The sequence below is a fragment of the Pelodiscus sinensis genome, chromosome 6 (assembly GCF_049634645.1).
Source record: "Pelodiscus sinensis isolate JC-2024 chromosome 6, ASM4963464v1, whole genome shotgun sequence".
Lineage (NCBI taxonomy): Eukaryota > Metazoa > Chordata > Testudines > Trionychidae > Pelodiscus > Pelodiscus sinensis.
In genome coordinates this window covers 126,067,737-126,089,933 of record NC_134716.1, presented here as the reverse complement: position 1 = coordinate 126,089,933, position 22,197 = coordinate 126,067,737, and the positions used below count along the sequence as shown (strand labels likewise).

At 51.3% G+C, this 22,197-nt stretch overlaps 1 long non-coding RNA gene across 1 annotated transcript in view; it reads right to left on the bottom strand.

Annotated features, from left to right (window-relative positions):
* Positions 1-410: 410 nt before the first annotated feature.
* LOC112545775 (uncharacterized) overlaps positions 411-22,197 on the bottom strand; it is a 35,803-nt gene continuing 14,016 nt past the window's right edge. The window contains exons 3-5 of the long non-coding RNA XR_012905008.1: positions 17,389-17,455; positions 15,637-15,845; positions 411-3,106 (exon numbers count right to left, since the gene is read on the bottom strand). This is a non-coding gene — a long non-coding RNA (uncharacterized LOC112545775). The remainder of the gene's footprint in view (positions 3,107-15,636; positions 15,846-17,388; positions 17,456-22,197) is intronic.

Genomic DNA, 22,197 nt, shown 5'->3' with positions numbered 1-22,197 from the left:
GCCCCAGGCAGCGCTAAAGGCTGGGGGGAGGGCACATAATGCTCTGGGCAGTGCTGAGGGCCAGTGCCCTCAGCCCCGCCCCTTCCTCTCTCAGCCCCACCCCTTCAGCCCTCAGCCCCGCCCCTTCAGCCCTCAGCCCCACCCCTTCTGCCCTCAGCCCCGCCCCTTCAGCCCTCAGCCCCACCCCTTCAGCCCTCAGCCCTGCCCCTTCCTCTCTCAGCCCCGCCCCTTCAGCCCTCAACCCCGCCCCTTCAGCCCTCAGCCCGACCCCTTCTGCCCTCAGCCCCGCCCCTTCCTCTCTCAGCCCCGCCCCTTCAGCCCTCAGCCCCACCCTCTTCACCCTTGGCCCCACCCCTTCACCTTTGGCCCTAGCCGTTCCGGGAGAGTGGAGCCAGGCCCCCCCACACCTTGCCCAGGGGTCCATAACCTGGGGGGTGCAGGCTCTGGGGTGGGGATGAGGGGCTCCTGGCTGGGACAGAGGGTTGAGGTGCACCTGAGGGTGCAGGCTCTGGGGCGAGACCAGGTCGAGGTGTTTGGGATGAAGGAGGGACCCCCCTCCCCACAGCTCTCTTTCCTTGCAGCATTTGGGCGGGAGGGGGAAGGGCGCCTCCCCAGTGTGGCAGCTCCAGGGCTGGGGCCACAGGACAGGTGTCCCTCCCCTGGCCCCCACAGGTTGCAGCTGAGGCTGGGTTGGAACTGGGGAAAGGCTGCCTCAGCCATGGCAGATCCTGGCAATGCAGCTAGATCCCGGCCAAGCTGCCCCGGGTGTGTCAGGGACTCCAGGGCCGGGCTGCCCGGGCCACGGTTGGGATAGGGCGAGGGGAGACGTGCCGGGTTCAAGCCACTGTGGGCTGGAGGCTGGGCTAGACGGGGGCTGGGAGAGAGACAGTCCTTCCCTGGCTACAGCAGGTCCCTGGATGGGGTTCTGGCGCACCAGTGTAGCGCTAAATAGGCAGCTGCGTGAGCACACAACTTACAGGGAACTTAGCCCCTCCCCGCCTTACAAAACACCCCTGACCTCAGTGTCCCTCTCTTTGAGCCCTTCAGCACCTCCCCATTCTCTACCCTGTCAGGTTCCAGCTGCTTGCAAACACGCCTGTGGAGACCTCCAGGCTGAGGAAGCGAGCGAGCGGGAGGAGCGGGAGAGGGCTGCGGTAGCACCAACGAGGACAGAAAACGGCTCCTTTGCAGGGAGAAAGCTGGCAGTCCTGGCAAGGAGGGATAAGAACACTCCCCCCAAGCAGCAGTCAAACAAAGCAAACCGAATGCCAGGAATCATCGAAAAAGGGATAGAGAATAAGACAGAGAATATTGTATAGCCTCTGTCCAAAACCTTGGTGCGCCCACATCTTGAATACTTGCATACTGCGTTGCCTTGTCTCAAAAAAGATACCTTGGCTTTGGAAAAAGTGCAGAAAAGGGCAACAAAAATGAGGGGTTTGGAACGTCTGCCTTATGAAGAGAGATTAAAAAGACTCTTTTCAGCTTGGAAAAGAGGAGACTAAGGGGGGAAATGATAGAGGTCTATAAAATCATGACGGGTGGAGAAAGTAAACAAGGAAAAGTTATTTACGTATTCCCATAACACAAGAACTAGGGATCATGAAATGAAATTAAGAGGTAGCAGGTTTACACCAAACAAAAGGAAGTATTTCTTTGCACAAAAAAACAAAAACAAAACAAAACAAAACCCCCGGAACAGTTAACCTGTGGAACTCCTTGCCACAGGATGTTGTAAAGATCAGGACTTTAATTGGGTTCAGCAAAGAGCTAGATACATTCATGGAGGATAGGTCCATAAAGGGCTATTAGCCAGGATGGGTAAGGATGGTGTCTTTAGCCTCTCTGTCAGGGGCTGGAAATGGGTGACAGGGAATGGGTGACGTGATGATTCCTGTTCACTCCCTCTTGGGCACCTGGCATCAGCCACTGTTGGAAGACAGGCCCCTGGGCTAGATGGACCAGTCTGGTCATTCTAGCTGGGAGGAATCTCCAGGCTGGGAGGATCACAGTCACCACTCCCACGAGGAAAACAAAGGGGGTGGTGGTTGGTGACTCACATCTGTGAGGGACAGAGGCATCCATGTGTTTGCCCGACCTCTTATCTGGGGAGCTGGGCTGCCTGCCGGGGCCCACACCTGACACGTTACGGAAGGATTACTGAGGATCGCCCAGTCCCCAGACGGCCAACCAGTCCCGTGGGCACTAATGACATTGCTAGTCTGACCCTGAACAGACCAGAAGTGCTAGAAGGCTCATGGAGGGAGGGTGAGGGAGGTGGGGGTGCGGGTGGCGTTCTGATTCATTTTTCTAGTCATGGGGAAGGACCCTTGGCCAAGACAGACACATCCTGGTGGCACATGCATGGAAGGGGCCCTCAGCTTCGTTCACCATGGGATACGGTTCCATCCTGCGGCGCAGCGATGGGGTCCACCTACCAAGAAAGGGGAAGGGTGTGTTTGGACAGAGACTGGCTAACCTACTGAGGTGGCTCTAACATAGGATCCATGGGAGACAAAAGCCCACAGATAGATCCAGAACACGGAGATCTGGCGGAAGGGTTAGAAACGGGAGGGAACATGAGTAATCACAGCAGGGACAAAGCAGAGAGGAGAGGGAACATGGAGGGGAAATCCAATGAACACCTCAAATGGCTGGGCATTAACGCAAGACGTATGAGGAATGAACCGGCAAAACCAGAAATGCTAGTGAATAATCCCAATTGCAACATAATTGGCGCCACAGAAACTTCGTGGGATAGTTCACATCACTGGAATAAAGGTAGAGAGGGAGACGTGTTCGGGAAGGAAAGGTAGGGAAAAAAGGCAGGAGGTGTTGCCTTGTGCAGCAAAGATAATTGAATTCTACAACTGGAAGGGACCTCGAGAGGTCATCAAGTCCAATCCCTTGCCCTCACGGCAGGACCAAGCACCATCTAGATCGGGGCTACTCAACATGCGGCCTGCAGTCCATTTGTTTCTGGCCCACGCTGCGGTTTGGGTTTCCACGGGGCTCAACACGTGGCCTGCAGGTGGGATCCTTTGAACACGGCCTCCACTGGGAACACGCTCCACAACGGTGAGGCGTCTCCCAGGCAGGTTGAGCACTGAAAGACACAAGCGGACGGGCTGGCTGGAACAGACGGTACAGGGTGTTGGTGTTTCTAGCCCCCCCAGGGAGATGCCAGGAACACCAGGGCATTGTGGGAAGTGCTTTGTATTCATGCCCATCAGTGTGAAAGAAGCTATTTGCATATATATATTTGCATGTCTATGCAACCACACTTAAGGTGCGGCCCTCGGTATGTGCTGTGAGTATCATTCTGGCCCCTGGGGCTTCCAAAGTTGAGTAGCCCTGATCTAGATCATCCCTGATAGATGTCTACCCAACCTGTTCTTAAATATCTCCAGAGATGGGGATTCCACAATCTCCCTGGGCAATTTATTCCAGTGTTTCACCATCCTGACAGTTGGGAAGTTTTTCCTAACGTCCAACCTAAACCTTGTTAGCTACAGTTTAAGCCCATTGCTTCTTGTCCTATCCTCAGAGGCCAAGGAGAACAATTTTTCTCCCTTCTCCTTGTAGCACCCTTTTAGATACCGCTATCATGTCCCCTCTCGGTCATCTCGTTTCTAAACGAAACAAGCCCGATTCTTTCAGTCTTCCCTCAGACTTCATATTTTCTAGACATTTAATATTGTTTGTTGCTCTTCTCTGGACCGTCTCCAATTTCTCCACATCTTTTCTTGAAATACGGTGTCTAGAACTGGACACAATACTCCAATTGAGGCCTAATCTGTGCAGAGCAGAGTAGAAGAATGACTTTTCGTGTCTTGCTCACAACACTCCTGTTAATGCAGCCCAGAATCGTGTTTGCTTTTTTGCATCAGTGTCACACTGTTGACTCATATTTAACTTGTCATCCACGATGACCCCTTTTAGCTCTACTCCTTCCTTGACAGTCTTTTCCCATTCTGTATGTGTGAAACTGATTGTTCCTTCCTAAGTGGAGCACTTCGCATTTGTCCTTATTAAACTTCATCCTATTGACCTCAGATCATTTCTCTAGTTTGTCCAGAACATTTTAAATTTTGACCCTATCCTCCAAAGCACTTGCAACCCCTCCCAGCTTGGTATCATCTGCAAACTTAATAAGCATACTGTCTATGCCAGTGGTCCCCAACCTTTTGAGGTTGTCGGGCGCCAGGGGGCGTGGCCGTTCGCCCGCCGGGCGCCAGGGGGCGGGGACACTTGCGTGCCCGGGGGTGGCCCCCCCATAGCTGCATGCCCGGGGCCCCCCCATAGCCACGCGCCCGGGGCTGGTGCCCCCTCCAAGGGCGCCCGGGGCCGGCGCTCCCTCCCCCCCGCAAGCGCCGCGCGCCCGGGGCTGGCGCTCCCTCCCCCCCGCAAGTGCTGCGCGCCCGGGGCCGGCACTCCCCCCGCCAAGCGCCGCGCGCCCGGGGCCGGCGCTCACCGTGCGACATGTGCCCGGGGCCAGGCCAGCCCCGAGCACCTGGCGGGCGCATGCAAATGCCCCCGCGGGCGCCATGGCGCCCGCGGGCACCGTGTTGGGGACCACGGGTCTATGCAAATATCTAAATCATTGATGAAAATATTGAACAGAACCAGCCCCAAAACTGATCACTGCAGAACCCCACTTGTTATACCCTTCCAGCATGACTGTGAACTGTTAATAACTACTCTCTGAAAATGGTTATCCAGCCAGTAATGCAGCCACCGTATAGTAGCCCCATCTAGGTTGTATTTCCCTAGTTTATCGATAAGACGGTCAAGTGAGACTGTGTCATATGCCTTACTAAATTCTAGGTATACCACGTCCACCACTTCTCCCTTATCCACAAGACTTGATATCCGATCAAAGAATGCTATCAAATTGGTTTGACATGATTTGTTCTTTACAGATCCATGCTGGCTATTACCAATCACCTTATTTTCTTCCAGACGTTTGCAGATTACTTAATTACTTGCTTCATTATCTTCCCTGGCACAGAAGTTAAACTGACTGGTTGTAGTTTCCTGGGTTGTTCTTATTTCCCTTTTTGCAGATGGGCACTAAATTTGCCCTTTTCCAGTCTTCTGGAATCTCTCCTGACTTCCATGATTTTTCACAGATGATAGCTAAAGGCTCAGATACCTCCTCTATCAGCTCCTTGAGGTATTCTAGGATGCATTTCATCAGGCCCTGGTGACTTGAAGACATCTAACTTTTCTAAGTAATTTTTAACTTGTTCTTTTTTAATTTCAACTTTTTAACCTACCCTATTTCCACTGGCATTCACTATGTTAGGCATCCCGTCACCATGCAGCTTCTTGACGAAAACTGAAACAAAGACGTCTTTAGGCATCTCTGCCATTTCTAAGTTTCCTGTTACTGTTTCTCCCTCTTCACTGGGCCATGGGCCTGCCCTGTCTTTTTTCTTCCTCTTGCTCCTAATACACTTGTAGAACATCTTCTTGTTACCTTTTATGCCTCTAGCTACATTTAGCTCATTTTGTGCCTTTACCTTTCTAATCTTGCCCCTGCGTTCGTGTGTTGTTGCTTATATTCATTCTTTGTAATTTGACCTAGTTTCCACTTTTTATAGGACTCCTTTTTGCTTTTTAGATCATATAAGATCTCCTGGTTGATGCAAGGTGGTCTCCTGCCATACGTTCTTTCTTTCCTATGTAGCAGAATAGTTTGCTTTTAGGCCTTTAATAATGTCCCTTTAGAAAACTGTCAACTCTTTTCAGTTGTTTTCCCTCTTAGTCTTGCTTCTCATGGGACCTTTCCTATCAGCTCTCTGAGTTTATTAAAAACTGCCTTCCTGAAATCCATTTTCTCTACTTTGCAGTTCTTCCTTCTACCCTTCCTTAGAATCACGAACTCTAGGATTTCATGATCACTTTCACTCAAGCTGCCTTCCACTTTCAAATTCCCAACCAGTTCTTCCCTATTTGTTAGGATCAAATCTAGAACAGCTTCCCCCCTCGTAGCTTTCTCAGCCTTATGAAATAAAAAGCTGTCTCCAGTGCAGTCCAAGGACTTATTGGATAGTCTGTGCCCAGTTGTGTTAGTTTACCAACAGATGTCTGGATAGTTGAAATCCCCCATCCCCACCACAAAACTTCATCCCCCTCTTCTGCCTGCACAGGTGGTCTGGAGTAGATTCCTAGCATGACATCACCCTTGTTTTTACCTCTTTGAACCTAACCCAGAGCTCAACAAGTCTGTCTCCCGTGTCCATCTCCACCTCAGTCCAAGTGTGTACATTCTTAATATATAAGGCAACACCTCCTCCCTTTTTCCCCCACCTATCCTTCCTGAGTAAGCTGTACCCTTCTATACCAATATTCCAATCATGTGTATTATCCCACCAGGTCTCTGTGATGCCAACTATGTCATAGCTGTGTTTATTTATTAGATGTACACACTCACACTGAGGCTGAGCTAGAAGTGGGAGGCAGAACTGTTGAAAGTTGCTGGGTAAGGATAAAAAGGTGTGAAAAACAATAGTGATGTCATGGTAGGTATCTACTGCTGACTGCCTTGCCAGAAAGAAGTGGACGGATCAAATTGTAGGCACAAAATTAGAAAGACCTAGGCCAAAAAAGATTAAACTAGCTAGGGACCTAAAGAATAACAAGAAAACATTTTACAAATACATGAGAAGCTGGGGAAAGATCAGTGACGAGGTAGGCCCATTACTCAATCGGGAGGGAAAGACAATAATATCAATGGTTGAAGTTTTAAATGCATTTTTTGTTTCGGTTTTCGCTAACAAGTTAGCAGTGATTGGATGACTAACATGGCCAACATTGGTTTACGTAGGGTAGAATCTGGGTACAACTGGAAAAGAACAAGCTAAGAATTCCTTAGAAAAGCAGCTGTCTTCAAGTCTGTAGAGCCTGATCAGTTACACCAGTGGTCCCCAACCTTTGGAGGTTGCAGGGCGCCAGGGGGCGTGGCTGTTCGCCTGCCAGGCGCCAGGGGGCGGGGCCCCCCATAGCTGCACGCCCAGGGACGGGGCCCCCCCATATCAGCGTTCCCGGGGGCGGGGCCACCTCCAAGAGCCGTGCGCCCGGGGCTGGTGTCCTACCCCAAGCGCTGCGTGCCTGGAGCCGGCACCCCCCCCAAGTGTCACGTGCCCGGGGCCAGCCCCCCCCCAAGTGCCGCGCACCCGGGGCCAGCGCCCCGCCCCTCCAAACGCCACACGCCCGGGGCCGGAGCTCCCCCCCAAGTGCCACGCGCCCGGGGCCGGAGCTCCCCCCCAAGTGCCGCGCGCCCGGGGCCGGCGCCTCCTCCAAGCGCCACGTGCCCAGAGCACGGCCGGCGCTCACCGTGCGCCATGCGCCCGGGGCCGGCTCCGGCACCATGCGTGTGCCACGTGCCCAGGGCCAGGCCAGCCCCAAGCACTTGGCGGGCGCACACAAATGCCCCCGCGGGTGCCATGGCACCCGCGGGCACCATGTTGGGGACCACTGAGTTACACCCTAGAATACTGAAGGAGCTGGCTGAAGAGAGCTCTGTGTTAGTCACGATCATCTTTGAAAACTTGTGGAAGGTGGGAGAGATCCCTGAAGCCTGGAAAAGGGCAAATATCAGATCTAGGTATAAAAAAGAGAATGAGGACAACCCAGGAATTATAGACCAGTCAACTTAACATCAGTGCTTGGAAAGATAATGGTGCAAATAATCAAACAGTCACTTTGTAAGCACCTAGGAGACAATACGGTGATAACTAACAGTCAACGTGGATTTGTCAAGAATAAATCACTTAAATAACCTGTTGCCCTTCTTAGTCAGGGTAATAAGCCTTGAGGACAGGGAGGAAGCAGTAGATGCGATATATCTCAGCTGTTGTAAGGCTTTTGATACTGTCTCATGACTTTCTCACAAACAAACTAGAGAAATGTAGCTCAGATGAACCTACTGTAAAGTGGGTACACAACTGATTGGAAAAAGTGTATTCAGATAATAACGATCAGGGATTCACAATCAAGCTGGAAGGGCATAGCAAACGGGGTCCCAACAGGAATCAGGTATGGCTCCAATTCTGTTTGATATTTAATAAATAATGTGGATAGTGGTATAGAGAGTAACTGGAGGGAAGGTCTGAAATAAACAAGATGAAACTCAGTGAGGACAAATGCAAAGTACTCCACACAGGAAGGAATCATTGCAAAATACGCACATGGGAAATGACTATCTAGGAAGGAGTCCTACAGAAAAGGTTCTGGGGGACATAGTGATCACAAATGAATATGAGTCAGCAGCATAACACTATTTCAAAACAAAACAAAACAAAACAAAACATCCATCTGGGGTCTATCAACAGGAGTGTTGTAAGCCAGACATGAGGATTAATTCTTCCATTCTGCTCAGCACTGGTGGGGCCTCAACTGGAGTATTTGTGTCCAGGTCTGGGCACCGCACTTTGGGAAAGATGTGGACAAATTTGGAGACTGTCTGGAGGAGAGCAACAAAAATCATTAAAAGTCAAAAAACAATCTGACCTGCGATGGAAGACTGAAAAAACGGAATTTGTTTAGTCTGGAAAAGAGAGGACTGGTACCAGCTTTCAAGAACATAAAAACTGTCATAAAAAGGAGGGTGATAAATCGTTCCCCTTAACAGCTGAGGTTTAAATTACAGCAAGGGAGATTTAGGTCAGATCATCGTAACTGACAGGGTGGTTAAGCGCTGGAATAAATTGCCTAGGGGGGTTGTGGAATCTTCTGTCACTGGAGATTTTTAAGAATAGATTAGGCAAACGCCTGTCAGGGATGATCTAGATAATAGTCCAAAGGACTGGACTAGATGATCTCTCAAGGTATCTTCAAGTTCCATGATTCTGGGATTCTCATCCTCACCTTCAATGCCCTTCAAATGACTTCCTTCCCCATTTGTCCAACCTCCTCTCTAAATCCATCACCGCCTGTCTATTGCGCTCTGCCAATGAAATCAGTTTCAAACACCCATACATCAGAGCTTTCATCCATGTGGTTTCTTATGCATGGAACACCTGCTTTGCATTAAAACATAAACCACTATCCGTTCTTCTTCAGGCTCCTACTGACAACCTGGTTCTACCATGATACCTGCAAGACACTTCCAGTTCATAATAGTGAGGTAGAGAGGAAGTGGAGTATCTATCTATCTATCTATCTATCTATCTATCTATCTATCTATCTATCTATCTATCTATCTATCTATCTATCTATCTATCTATCTATCTATCTATCTATCTATCTATCTCCATACACTCTGTGGGCACGTCTACACATCAGGGCACAAGTCGAATTAAGCTATGCAACTTGAGCTACGTCAATTTCATAGTATCAGAGGGGTAGCCGTGTTAGTCTGAATCTGCAAAAGCAGCGAGGAGTCCTGTGGCACCTTATAGACTAACTGAAGTGTAGGAGCATAAGCTTTCGTGGGCAAAGACCCACTTCGTCAGATGCATGTAGTGGAAATTTCCAGAGGCAGGTATAAATATGCAGGCCAGAATCAGGCTGGAGATGACCAGGTGGATCCAATCAAGGAGGATGAGGCTCACTTCTAGTAGCTGATCTGGAGGTGTGAATTCCAAGAGAGTAGAAGCTGCTTTTGTAGTTAGCAAACCATTCACAGTCTTTGTTTAATCACTCTCTTGGAATTCACACCTCCAGATCAGCTACTAGAAGTGGGCCTCATCCTCCTTGATTGGATCCACCTCGTCATCTCCAGCCTGATTCTGGCCTGCATATTTATACCTGCCTCTGGAAATTTCCACTACATGCATCTGACGAAGTGGGTCTTTGCCCACGAAAGCTTATGCTCCTACACTGCAATTAGTCTATAAGGTGCCACAGGACTCCTTGCCGCTTTTGTCAATTTCATAGCCTAAGTTGAAATAGCTTCATTCAACTTTTAGCGCTCTCTACACAGTAGGAAGTTGAAGGAAGAACACTCTTCCTCCGATTTCCCTTATTCCTCGTGAAATGAGGGTTACAGGAATTGGAGTAAGAAGTCCTCCAGCTCGACATTATTTCAAAATAATGGCTTGTAGTGTAGACGCACTCTTTGGTATTTTGGAATAACGTTACTCCAAAATAACCCTGCTGTGTAGACATAGCCTCTCTCTCTCTCTCTCTCTCTCTCTCTCTCTAATCATACATTTTATCCATCTCTCCTGGGAACATAGGACAAGAAGGGACCTGCCATTGACTCTAGTCCCTGCTATTTCAGGCAAAACCACCAAATAATCAAGATCATAAATTTATCAAGCTCCATTTTAAAGCTAGGTAGGTTTCTTGCCCTCTCTACTCCTACCAAGAAGCTGTTCCAGAACCTTCCTCCTCTGCTGGTTAGGAACCTGCATCTCATTTCCAATCTGAATGTACCCCCAGTCTAGTTTATCCCCCTTTGGTCTTGGCACAGCAGTGTCCTTTAGCTTCCGTAGCTTTTCTCCCTCCCTGGCGTATAAGGCCCCCTTTCTCTGATGTTGCTTGTCCTCTTAAATTGCAAGCTACTTTAGGCTCTGGGTTTGGAAAGTACATAGACCATTATGGGCACGTCAGTAATAATAACAGCAACAATATGTAACATTCATAATTACTAGTTATTGATCAACACTGGGTGCATCTACACAGCACCCTTACCTTGAAATAAGGCACTATTCCGAAACGTCCCTTATCCCTCGTGCAATGAGGTTTACAGGGACGTCAGAATGGAGAGCCTGTTATATTTCGATATAATGGGCTTGCTCTTAAGATGTGGAATAGCTATTTCGGGATATCGGCGGTGTGCTGAAATAGCTCCGCCGGGTAGACGTACCCACTGTGAACACTGGTACCCTATGTGCTCCGTTGCAAATGCCCTCCAATCTCCAGTGGGTTCCCATATGCACGTGTGGGATGTGCACTGCATACAAATGTTAAATAATAGTCATCAAACTAGCCATTTGCCACTGTGGGTGAACTGGGCTCTGCTTCTCTAGCAGCCTAAATTGGCAGGCCATCTTCTGAGCCGCAGGGCTGGCAAACAAATAACCGGCCTCTCTAGTTGGTTTGTAATAATTATATGTCACATTTCGCAATTCCCACAGCGCCTGGATTGGGAGGATCTCAAAGCACCTTGGAAAGGTTTATTAGGCATGACAGCAACCGGTGCAAGGCAGCGACAGGTTGTTGTTATTCGACAGCTGGAGAGGCGGGGCACAAAGCGGTTTGGTGGCCAAACAGGCTGCAATTTAGCCTAACGCCGTGGAATGACTGGGCGCCGCATCAGTCCCGCACAGCCCTCATTTGAAAGCATCACATGCAAAGCAGGGGTAACATCTTGGGATGAAATTCTGGCCCCATTGAAGTCAATGGCAAAACTCCAATGGACTTTGATTTCATCCCTCGAGCGCTGATTCCCAGCCCCCCTGCTCTGATCACTGCCCCACACGTGGGATTTCTCTGGCTTTGCAGCTCTTCCATGCGCCGCCCATGACTAACACCCACCGGCTGATTCGTCAGGCGCATTCCTCAAAAGCATCTTCGTCTCATTTTCAGAAGATTGGTCAGGGCCGTATTTGCAAAGGTAGTTAGGCACCGAAAGAGGCAGCAAAGGGCCCAGTGAGACGTACAAAGCGATGGGAATTTGGCACCCACATGCTGTCGGCACTTTTGGAAATCTTAGTAGGCACCCAAATACCTTTCCGCAGGAAAATGTGAACGCAGGCACCTAAGTCACTTAGGTGCCTCTGAAACTGGTACCCTCTAGCTATCCCCCAAGTAGCACAGTCAACGCAAAACCTGATAGCTCCTCCCACATTGTCCGTCTCCCTCCGCCACCTATTCAACACCCATGTTCTCCTGCCTGGCCCTCCATTTTCTGCTAGGGTTGCTCCTCTGATATCAGTGACGTTACTCCAGATTTTCACCCGGGGAAGAGCAAGATCAGGCCCCCAAATGATCCGGCCCGCTCCGGTTTTTGTTTTGTCACAGCTCATTGGCGCGCATCCCTGGATTGCGCATGGGGATTGCTTAAGCCAGGGACGTCTGCACTCCTGTTTGTCACCCGGTGATGCAACCCTCTGACAATGAAGCAATCCCGTCACAGAGCACGGAGTCCTTGCTATTGTACTGTAGTCAGGGTGGTGGGGATCTGTTCTCTCCCGTCGCACTCAGTGACACCAGACAAAAGGCTTAGGAAACCGGCCTTCCAGTGCGCTCCAGGTGTTTAGCTGAGCGAAGCGATGGGGTAGGGGTGACTTGGCCAAGGACTGTGAGCACCCGCCTGGGGAGCAACGGTTTAATACTGGGCACGTGGATCCAGCAGAGAAAGGTCTAACATGAGCCAGTAGCTGGAACGGGCAGCTGGACAAATTGAGGCTGGAAACCAGGTGTATGTTTTTAGGAGCTAGAACAATCAAGCACTGGAACAATCGGGGGCATGGCAGGTTCTCCGTCCCTGACCGTTTTAACACCAAGACTGAGTGTTTTTCGGAAAGCTCTGCTCCTGGGGTTAGCTGGGGGAGCGCTCTGCCTTTCGTTATACGATTGATCAGACTCCAGCAGGGATGAGCAACGCACAGTGAACCCTGCACTGGATGCGGTTCGTCAGGGTTAGCCCCTGGCGGGCTGCCAGACGCTTCCTTTACCTGCACGTCTGCAGGGACAGCTGGTCAGAGCTCCCGTTGGCCATGGAGCTGCGGGAAGTGGCAGGAACCGGGACACCGTTTCCCACAGCTCCCGTTGGCCGGCTGCCCCAAACCCGTGCCATGCACTGCCCATAGCTCCGCGCAGCCAATGGGCCAGGGGCAGAGCTGAGCTCCCTGGGCCCCACAGGACAGCTCCCCTCCTGCCCCCCGGCCCTGGGATGCTACAAGGGAGAGACGCCGCAGCTGCAGGTCATCCGGGGTTGGGTAATTCGTCCTCCTGGCCCTGGCCCGCTGCATCTCAAGCAGGGGGAAGAACGAGCCGGCCAAGCTGCCTGGGGCTGGCCCATCACCCATGGCCCCATCTCCCCCTTTTCGCCGGGGTGACCTGTCTCACCAGGGCAGGCTGGCGCCTGCCTGGGAGTTGCAGCATCCCCCTCCCCCGCCCATGGGGCTCTAGAAAAAATCCTCCTGACGTCCATGATGGCTCGTGGAGCTCATCTCTGAGAGCCGGGGCGGTGGGAAACTCATAGACTCATAGACTCCAAGGTCAGAAGGGACCATTATGATCATCTAGTCTGACCCCCTGCACAGTGCAGGCCACAAAATCTCGCCCACCCCTCCTAGAATAATCCTCTCACCTATATCTCAGATATTGAAGCCTTCAAATACTTTGAAGACCCCAAGATGCAGAGAATCCTCCAGCTGTGATCTGTACCCCATGCTACAGAGGAAGGCGAAAAACCTCCAGGGCCTCTGCCAATCTACCCTGGAGGAAAATTCCTTCCCGACCCCAAATATGGCGATCAGCTAAACCCTGAGCATGTGGGCAAGACTCACCAGCCAGACACCCAGAAAGTTCTCTATAGTAACTCCTATCATCCCTCCAGTGACCTATTTCCCACTGATAATGAATGGTCAATTAGTTACCAAGATCCTGTTATCTCATCAAACCATCCCCTTCATAAACCCATCTAGTTTAATCTTGAAACCAGATAGATCTTTTGCCCCCACTACTTCCCTTGGAAGGCCGTTCCAGAACTTCACTCCTCTAATGGTTAGAAACCTTCGTCTAATCTCAAGTCTAAACTTCCTACTAGCCAGTTTATATCCATTTGTTCTTGTGTCCACATTGGTATTAAACTTAAATAATTCCTCTCCCTCCCTGGTATTTATCCCTCTAATATATTTTAAAAGTGCAATCATGTCCCCCCTCAGCCTTCTTTTGGTTAAAGTAAACAAGCCAAGCTCCTTGAGTCTCCTTTCATAAGACAGGTTTTCCATTCCTCGGATCATCCGAGTGGCCCTTCTTTGTACCTGTTCCAGTTTGAATTCATCCTTCTTAAACATGGGAGACCAGAACTGCTCACAGTATTCCAAATGGGGTCTCACCAATGCCTTGTATAATGGCACCTCCTTATCCCTACTGGAAATACCTCGCCTAATCCATCCCAAGACCGTATTAGCTTTTTTCACGGCCATGTCACAATGGTGGCTCATAGTCATCCTATAATCAACCAGGACTCCGAGGTCCTTCTCCTCCTCTGTTACTTCCAACTGATGTGTCCCCAGCTTATAACTAAAATGCTTGTTATTAATCCCTAAATGCAGAACCTTACACTTCAGCCAGGTGTCAGCCAGGTGGGGCGCCCGCTCGTTCTCCCTTGCGTCCACCCGGCCGCCACCGGGGGAGGGGCTGTCTCAGCTGGCGGGGGGTGCAAGAGCCACCTGTGGTCCAGCCTGGCGCCCAGCGGGATGTAGCCAGAGAGGCAAAGGTGAGCAAAGGGGTTCCGGCACCGCAGGGCACAGCACTGCACCCCCCAGCTCCGACATGCCCCCGTACAGTCCCAGGCCCGCTGATGGGGGAGGGGGGCAAAAGGGGCAGTGGTCCCCGGGGCCCAGTGGTTCTGAGGGTCCCGGGTCTCTCAGCAGCTCCCACTGCTACTGTGGCTGTGTCGGTGGCCAGCGCCTTTGGCCCTTTAAATCGCCGCCGGAGCCCCCTGCGGAGCTGCAGTCTTGGGGGTGGGAGCGGTGCAGAGGACTGGCAGCCTGGCCCCGCCCCTTCTGCTTGAGGCCCCGCCCCTTCCGGGAGCACGGAGCTGCGCCTTCCCCCCACCTTGCTGATGGGCCCGGCCCCCCTGCAATGCCCAGCGGTGCATTCGGGGCGCAGGCTCCCCGTACATCTACGGAGAGGGAGCCAGTCTCAGCAGCCAGCAGGCCGAGTGGGGAAAGGGGCAGGGCTGACGGCCCCGAGCCCACGGGTGCATAGACACCCACCTTCCACCTACCGGAGCCTCTCTCAGCTGGGAGCCGACTCCTGGAGCCTAAGCCAGGCTGCCTTTTCTCCCCACCCACCGACTCACTGGGCAGAGAACTCCCAGGGTGCCAGGAGACCCAGGTTGAAATCCCTGCTCTGCAGAAAGGATTGCACCGAGGTCTCTGACCTCCCTGAAAGGAGCCCGGGCCCCCTGGCTACGGGGTATTCTGGGACCAGCCCAGTGGATGCCTGACAATGCCTACAGGATCAGCAGGTCAATGCCACCTGTGCGAAGGCCACCAGGGCTAGGGCGTGAGGTGCAAGCGGCTCGTTTGCTGTGTGGGTGGGAGGTGGGATGTCAGGATTTCTCTGCTTTGCCTGTGCCCACCGGCAGAAACTCCGCTGCCTCCCAGGTCCGGCAGCAGCTGAGCCGTGGTTTTGAGAATGTCAGTGGCCCCTGGCCGTTGGATACCCCACAAGGCAGGTTGGTGCCTAAGGCCCTTGGCGCACCTCGCCTGCAGTCGCCTGCCCACGTGTTGGCCGGCTGTTCCTGCTAGGCAACGCTGCCCCCTTTCCCAGCATGGCAGGGCCGTGTGCCATTGCAGCCAAGGTCTCTTGTGACACGGCTGATCCGGCAGGAGATGATCTATCCCTGCTGCACAATCACCAACAAACCAACGGTGGCAGCCTCTGGATCATTTCATCCCCCGCCTCACCGTGAACCAGGGCCCAGGATGATAAGAAATTTACCCGAATGATAAGAAATTTCCACGTTGCACCATCATTGTTCAGTTCAGGGGTTCTCAGCACTTTCCTGGAGGCATGGAACTGCCTTCGGACGCAGTCCAGCAGTGTCTGTGACGTGAGGCCTGTGCCCGCTGGCGGATTACATTAGTTCCTCAGGGTGGTGCTTCGTTTGCCTTTGCGCTCTTGGTTCATGCAAACGAGCCTCGCAGCGGCTGAGAAGGAAGACAAAGTGAGAGCCGGTTCGGAGCACACCACCAGTGTGACGCAGCCTTGTGTAATTCCACCCCCTCAATTGGCTGAGGGCACGTCATTATTTGCGATGGGCGAGTTCTACTGGTTTGCTCAGGAGGGGAAGGGTTAGTGCCTAGGGATTGTCCCTGGGCCAGTACATATTCGGGACACTTTTGCAAGGCTGTTACCAGCTGGACAAAAAATGGAGGTAACTGCTCAGACCTCAAGTGAAATGAATGGGAGGGCTTGTTCACACTACAAAATTAGGTCAACTTTAATTTTTTAATTTGAGCTGCTGGTGGGGTCTCTGCTATCCTCCTCCTGCCAGTGGTGTGTGTCCTCACCAAGAGCGTTTGCACCGACTGAAGTGGGGCACTGACAGTGGAGTATGGGGCACCGACAATTCTGTGGGGCCCAGCTGGAGTCCCCCGTGCACCTTAGGATGACAGTCTGAATGATGAGCCAGGTGCAGGCTTAGTTTCTCAGCAGGGAGCCTACTCGGCCTGAAATGGACTTCCTTGTCAATTTCACTGCTCCAGTTGTGAGCCTAGGTCTGGAGGGACACAGTAGGAATAAGAGATCCTCCGGAAAAGGGCTTTATTCCGGAGGATCGCACCAGTCTAGACGCTTTTTTCCGGCTTATCCCCAAGCCGGAAAAAAAGCGGCGGCCATGTTTATTTAAATCCCACGGGGGATATTTAAATACCCCGCGGATTTCCCTATTCTGAAGTTGGAAATTAACATGCCTCTTCCGGAGAAGGGGCCAATGTAGACGTAGCCTATGGGTATGTCTAGACTACAGTGGACTTTTGTCAGCAAAACTATGCCTGCGTCTACACTACTGCCGAATTCTGTCAACATAACGTTAACAGAACTCAGCAGTTTTGTCGACGGCAGTAAACCTCATTCTACAAGGAATAACACCTTTTGTCGACAGAGTTCTGTCCACAGAAGGCATTATTGCATCTACACTGTCCTTTGTGTCCACACTGTCATGTTGACAAAGCGGCTTGCTTTGTCGACAGAACTGGATGTAGTCTAGACGCTCTTTGTCGACAGTTGCTTTGTCGACAGTATCTGTCAACAAAAGCTTGTAGGCTAGACGTATCCTATGCTATTACACTGTTGGCTGTCATTCTTGTCAGTTTCAGGGCTGCTACTGTGTCCCTCCAGACCTAGGCTCACAACTGGAGGTGAGGTGAGGTCAGAGGTGAGGAACCTAAAGGCCCGGGGGCCGGATGTAGCCCCTGGCTTGCCTGGATCTGGCCCCTGAAGCTCTGGGCTCCCACCCTCCCAGCATGGGGGAGCCTGCTCCAGCCCCCCCCATTCTCCTGTGGGGCGAGAGCACACAAAATCTACTAACCTGAGCCCCCCTAGGCCCTGGGTTTTTGAAGTTTTTTGGCTTCTCACTTGTGTGTGGCTCCCAACTGATTTATCTGTGGGTCAGTAGACCCCAGCCCAAAAAGGGTTCCCTGCCCCTGCTCTAAATACAGGCCTGTCAGACTACAACCCCCAGAATCTTACATTAAGGAGGAGGGGTAAGGAGGCCAGGTGTCCGGTTTTGAACCAGCCAGTCCAGTACTTGAGCTTTCTGTTCGGGAAACAAATTGAGAAAATGTAAATGAGAAAATAGACCTGTCCGGTATTTTCTAAATCAGATGTAATATAGATTGTGATGTCATGTCAAGTGTGTCCGGTATTTCTGTTGAAACCATCTGGCAACCCTAATGAGAGGTTCACTGTTTGGAGTGAAATACAGGGATGCTGCAGGGTCTCCAAGCCAGAGGAAGCCCCGTGGTACAAAGTGGAGTTTTCCTGCCACGTCTGATGCCCCACAGACATGACTGCACAACAGAAGTGCTGGTGGCCCTCCTCCGGGCAGTGAAACAGAGGCAGGACTGAGCTGGCCGGTCACAGCTACCCAGCATGGCTAGAGAGAACTAACTGGTCCCAATCAGCCCTGAGACACGAGGAATTTCCGACTGAAATCAGGAGCAAACAGGAGGCAGAAGAGATATTCTGCCTGCAGCAAACACCTCCAGTGCTATGAGCTCTTTGCTTCTCTCCAGCACAGAAGGCTGTTTTCCCGCAGCTCTAGCATGGCTGAGAACCAATCATAGAATACTAGGACTGGAAGGGACCTCGAGAGGTCATCGAGTCCAGCCCCCCGCCCTCAAGGCAGGACCAAATACTGTCTAGACCATCCCTGAGAGACATTTATCTAACCTACTCTTAAATATCTCCAGAGATGGGGATTCCACAACCGCCCTGGGCAATTTATTCCAGTGTTTAACCACCCTGACAGTTAGGAACTTTTTCCTAATGTCCAACCTAAACCTCCCTTGCTGCAGTTTAAGCCCCTTGCTTCTTGTTCCATCCCCAGAGGCCAAGATGAACAAGTTTTCTCCCTCCTCCTTATGACACCCTTTTAGACCCTTTTAGAATGACTGGGGATGTTTTCAACCCAGGACCGTCTCTCATTTGGTGTCGGGGTAAATTCACTCGGGGGCAGGCCTGACACTTCTCAGACAGAGCAGGGTCCATCTGCTTCCCCCGGTAGTACTCTTTGGAACTACAACTCCCCCCACTACCTCTTCCACACCAGCACCTATCCACATCCCTGTCACGTCTATTCCAATTCATCTGATGAAGCGGGTTTTACCTGCGAAAGCTTCTGCCCTCATCAGTCGGTTAGTTTCTAAGGTGCCCCAGGACTCCTGGTTGTTTCTGCAGAGACAGACGAACACGGCGCCCCCTCTGGGGGGAGGCTCTGGGGGTGTTCTGAAGATAATCAGCGGCATCAATACGCGGGCGGCTGGTGCAAAGCAGAGGAGGCAGCAGGCAGACGAGCAGACTGATGTCCTGCCCGTAGCGCGAGCAAACAGTAACACTGAAACACTTGTGTTACCCGTCGGCCTGCTCTTACGCCTCAGGGGCGCCACTGATGGCCGAATTAGGCCTATCACCTGTTCATGTCCCCTATGGTTTTCATGGCTCTCCCTGCAAGATGCAGTGGCGGGGGTGTGAGGGGACAGGCACAGACAGATGTTCAAACTCCGTGAGTTGGGCTCACCAAAAAAGCATGAGATTGGCAATCAAATCACAAGAGTAGGTAAAAAAATTATAGATTCGGTGTCCTTTGACTTGCCTTCTTAGAATCACAGAATCCTAGAGCTGGAAGAGACCTCGGGAGGTCATCAAGTCCAGCCCCCTGCTCAAGGCAGGACCAGTCTCAACTTCAGCAGGTGAGGTCCACACACACTCCTGTGTCACAGTGGTCTGGGTACAAGATTGATGCCACAAAATGTTAGTTGGGGTTGGTCCTGCTCTGAGCATCAGGTTGGTCCAGATTCCTTCCCGAGGTTTCTTTCGGCCCTAATCTTCTAGGATTCTATGAATTGCAGCCACCACACTGGAAAAGTTGGTGTCTGTGCTGAGTTACTCTATAACCCTGGGTCTATTAGAATGGAAATGGATGGGGCAGCTTTTCGCCAACATCCTGAAGACCAGTGAAGTCCTCTGTGCTGCTTGAAGCTTTCTCCCCTGCCTGGAGGGTTTAGAAACGTAGTTTTCCTGCTCGAACGAAAGCGGAAATCATCCCGTTTCCACTTGATTCCAGGAGCTGGAGCTTTCAGGAAAACACAATGCTTCTATGTAGCACGAAGCTCAGTACAAAATTGCGAGAGCTGGAAATAAGGGGCAAACTGAGTCAAGGGAATGGGGCTGGGGGCTGGCAGTGAGTAAATGCTGGATTTTCAGTTCTTGGGAAGCTTGTGGGGGGTCTAAACAACCCAGGCCTGAAGGTCTCCTGCATAGCCTGTGGCCCAGACACTCGCATCAACAGAATGCAGCCACATGGGCACCCCGTGCGCGTCCTCTCTCACTGGGACCGTCAGGCCTTTTGTATAAATGGAACCTGGATCCAAATCAGCCATCGATCCAGTACGACAAGGCCCCCAAACCACGCTTGGTCCTATTGGTCCGGGTTGCAAGTGAGCTATAAGCCAAGGTACATATTTCAGTTCTACTAGGGCAGGATGGGCCAGGTCAGGTAAGAAATGGGGGCTTATATCTCTTTCGGCTTTGTGTATTTCCTCGACCTGATGAGTCGAGCCCTTCTGTTTACAGCCCTATAATCCTGGCAGCCGCAGGCATCCTGCTGGGGTCCTGCCTGTGCCAAGCACCACACCCAGCATTGGAGCTCTCGAGCTAATCCTAAAAACTAACTCTGGCTGTCATTCACTGGACCCACTGGCTTAGGTCAATACACAAGCTCAAAGAGGTTCCTCACAATGGAACTGCTTAACGCCTGTTTACTTGAGGATGATGTTTCACACTTAAATTACCTGGGGAAAAGAATCGCGTGTGTAAACTCTCCCTGGATTAAAATAAAAATGGCCGCCGCACTGTGCCGGCTCAGCGGATCGTCGGCACAGCGCGTGAGTCAAGACGCGGAGCGGTTGATAAGGGAAGCCTTTGTTGACCACTTCTCGAGGCATAAGGGATTGGTCGGCAAAGGCTTCCCTTGTCGACTGATCCGCATCTTGACTGCCGTGCTGTGCCAGCACAGCATGGTGGCCATTTTTATTTTAATGAAGCCAGGGATATTTAAATCCCCGCTTCATTGACTATGTCAGGTAGTCTAATTTACATGCCTCTGGAGACAGAGGCAAGTAGTCTAGACATACCCTAGGTGTTTCTGAAGCCACTTTTATTCCAGACTAGACTGTTCCCCCGGGGAGCTATTCTGGAATAGCTCTGCGGGTCGGTTTGGCTGTTGCACACAAGGCCTTTGATGGGGGTACATTGGGAGACACCGAGAACTCCCCCATCCTAAAGAAATCCTGAGTGGGAGCTGGCTACACGTCACCCATTCCCCAGTTTTGCGTGGCAGGGGTCTAAGGGAGTGACCTATGGTGGAGTGGCAGCTGGATGTAGGGGAATCTGGTCCAGAGAGTTTAAGGGCCTTGCCCTAAATCGCACTCTAGTGCGTGTCTGAGCCAAGTTTCCCTCTCAGTTTAGGGCAAAGCTGTTAGATCATATTCCCACCGACCAGGCAGGTTTCAGGTTCTAAAGATTCACCCGGAACAACCCATCACAGGAAATTGCCTGTCACTCCGTACTGCCTGTGCTCATTATTATGTAACAGCTGGGAACCTGCCCCCACCAGGGCCGAGCAAACCAAATGAGCATTGAACTTCTACTGCGCTAGAACCTGGGCGAGGGTGAAACAGCCCCCCTCCAGCTAAACACGCCCTGGGACGCTTGCCTCATTTCCCATTCTTGATTGCTAAGTCTCCTCTCATTGCTTTTGTGTTGCATCTACAGACACAAACGTCTCCTCTTGCCTCAGCTGGACAACGGAGATCAAGGGAAATGTGCCGGTTCTAGCCGCTTTCCAAAGTGAGGTGATGCAATGGTGAAGGCCTATGCTGCGGCAAGCCGGTGCTCTGCCTGAAATAATCATACAATGCTAGAACTGGGAGAGACCTCGAGAGGTCATCGAGTCCAGTCCTCTGCTCTCACAGCAGGACCAAGCACTTAGACCATCCCTGTCTAACCTACTCTTAAATATCTCCAGAGATGGGGATTCCACAACCTCCCTAGGCAATTTATTCCAGTGCTTCACCACCCTGACAGATAGGAAGTTTTTCCTAATGCCCAACCTAAATCTCCTTTGCTGCAATTTAAGCCCATTGCTTCTTGTCCTATCATCCTCCTTCTCAAAACACTCTTTGAGATACTTGAAAACCGCTATCGTATCATAAGAACATAAGAACGGCCATGCTGGGTCAGACCAAAGTCCAGCCAGCCCAGTACCCTGTCTGCCGACAGTGGCCAATGCCAGGTGTCCCAGAGGGAGTGAATCAAACAGGCAATGATCAAGCGATCTCTCTCCTGCCACTCATCTCCACCCTCTGACAAACAGAGGCTAGTAGCCATTTATGGACTCAACCTCCATGAAGTTATCTGTTCTCTTTTAAACCCTGTTATAGTCCTAGCCTTCACAACCTCCTCAGGCAAGGAGTTCCACAGATTGACTATGTGCTGTGTGAAGAAGAACTTTCTTTTGTTTGTTTTAAACCTCCTGCCCATTCGTTTCATTTGGTGGCTCCTAGTTCTTATATTATGGGAACAAGTAAATAACTTTTCCTTATTCACTTTCTCCACACCACTCCTGATTTTATATCCCTCTATCATATCCCCCTCAGTCTCCTCTTTTCCAAGCTGAAAAGTCCCAGTCTCTTTAATCTCTCCTCATATGGGACCCATTCCAAACCCCCTAATCATTTTAGTTGCCCTTCCCTGAACCTTTTCTAATTCCAGTATATC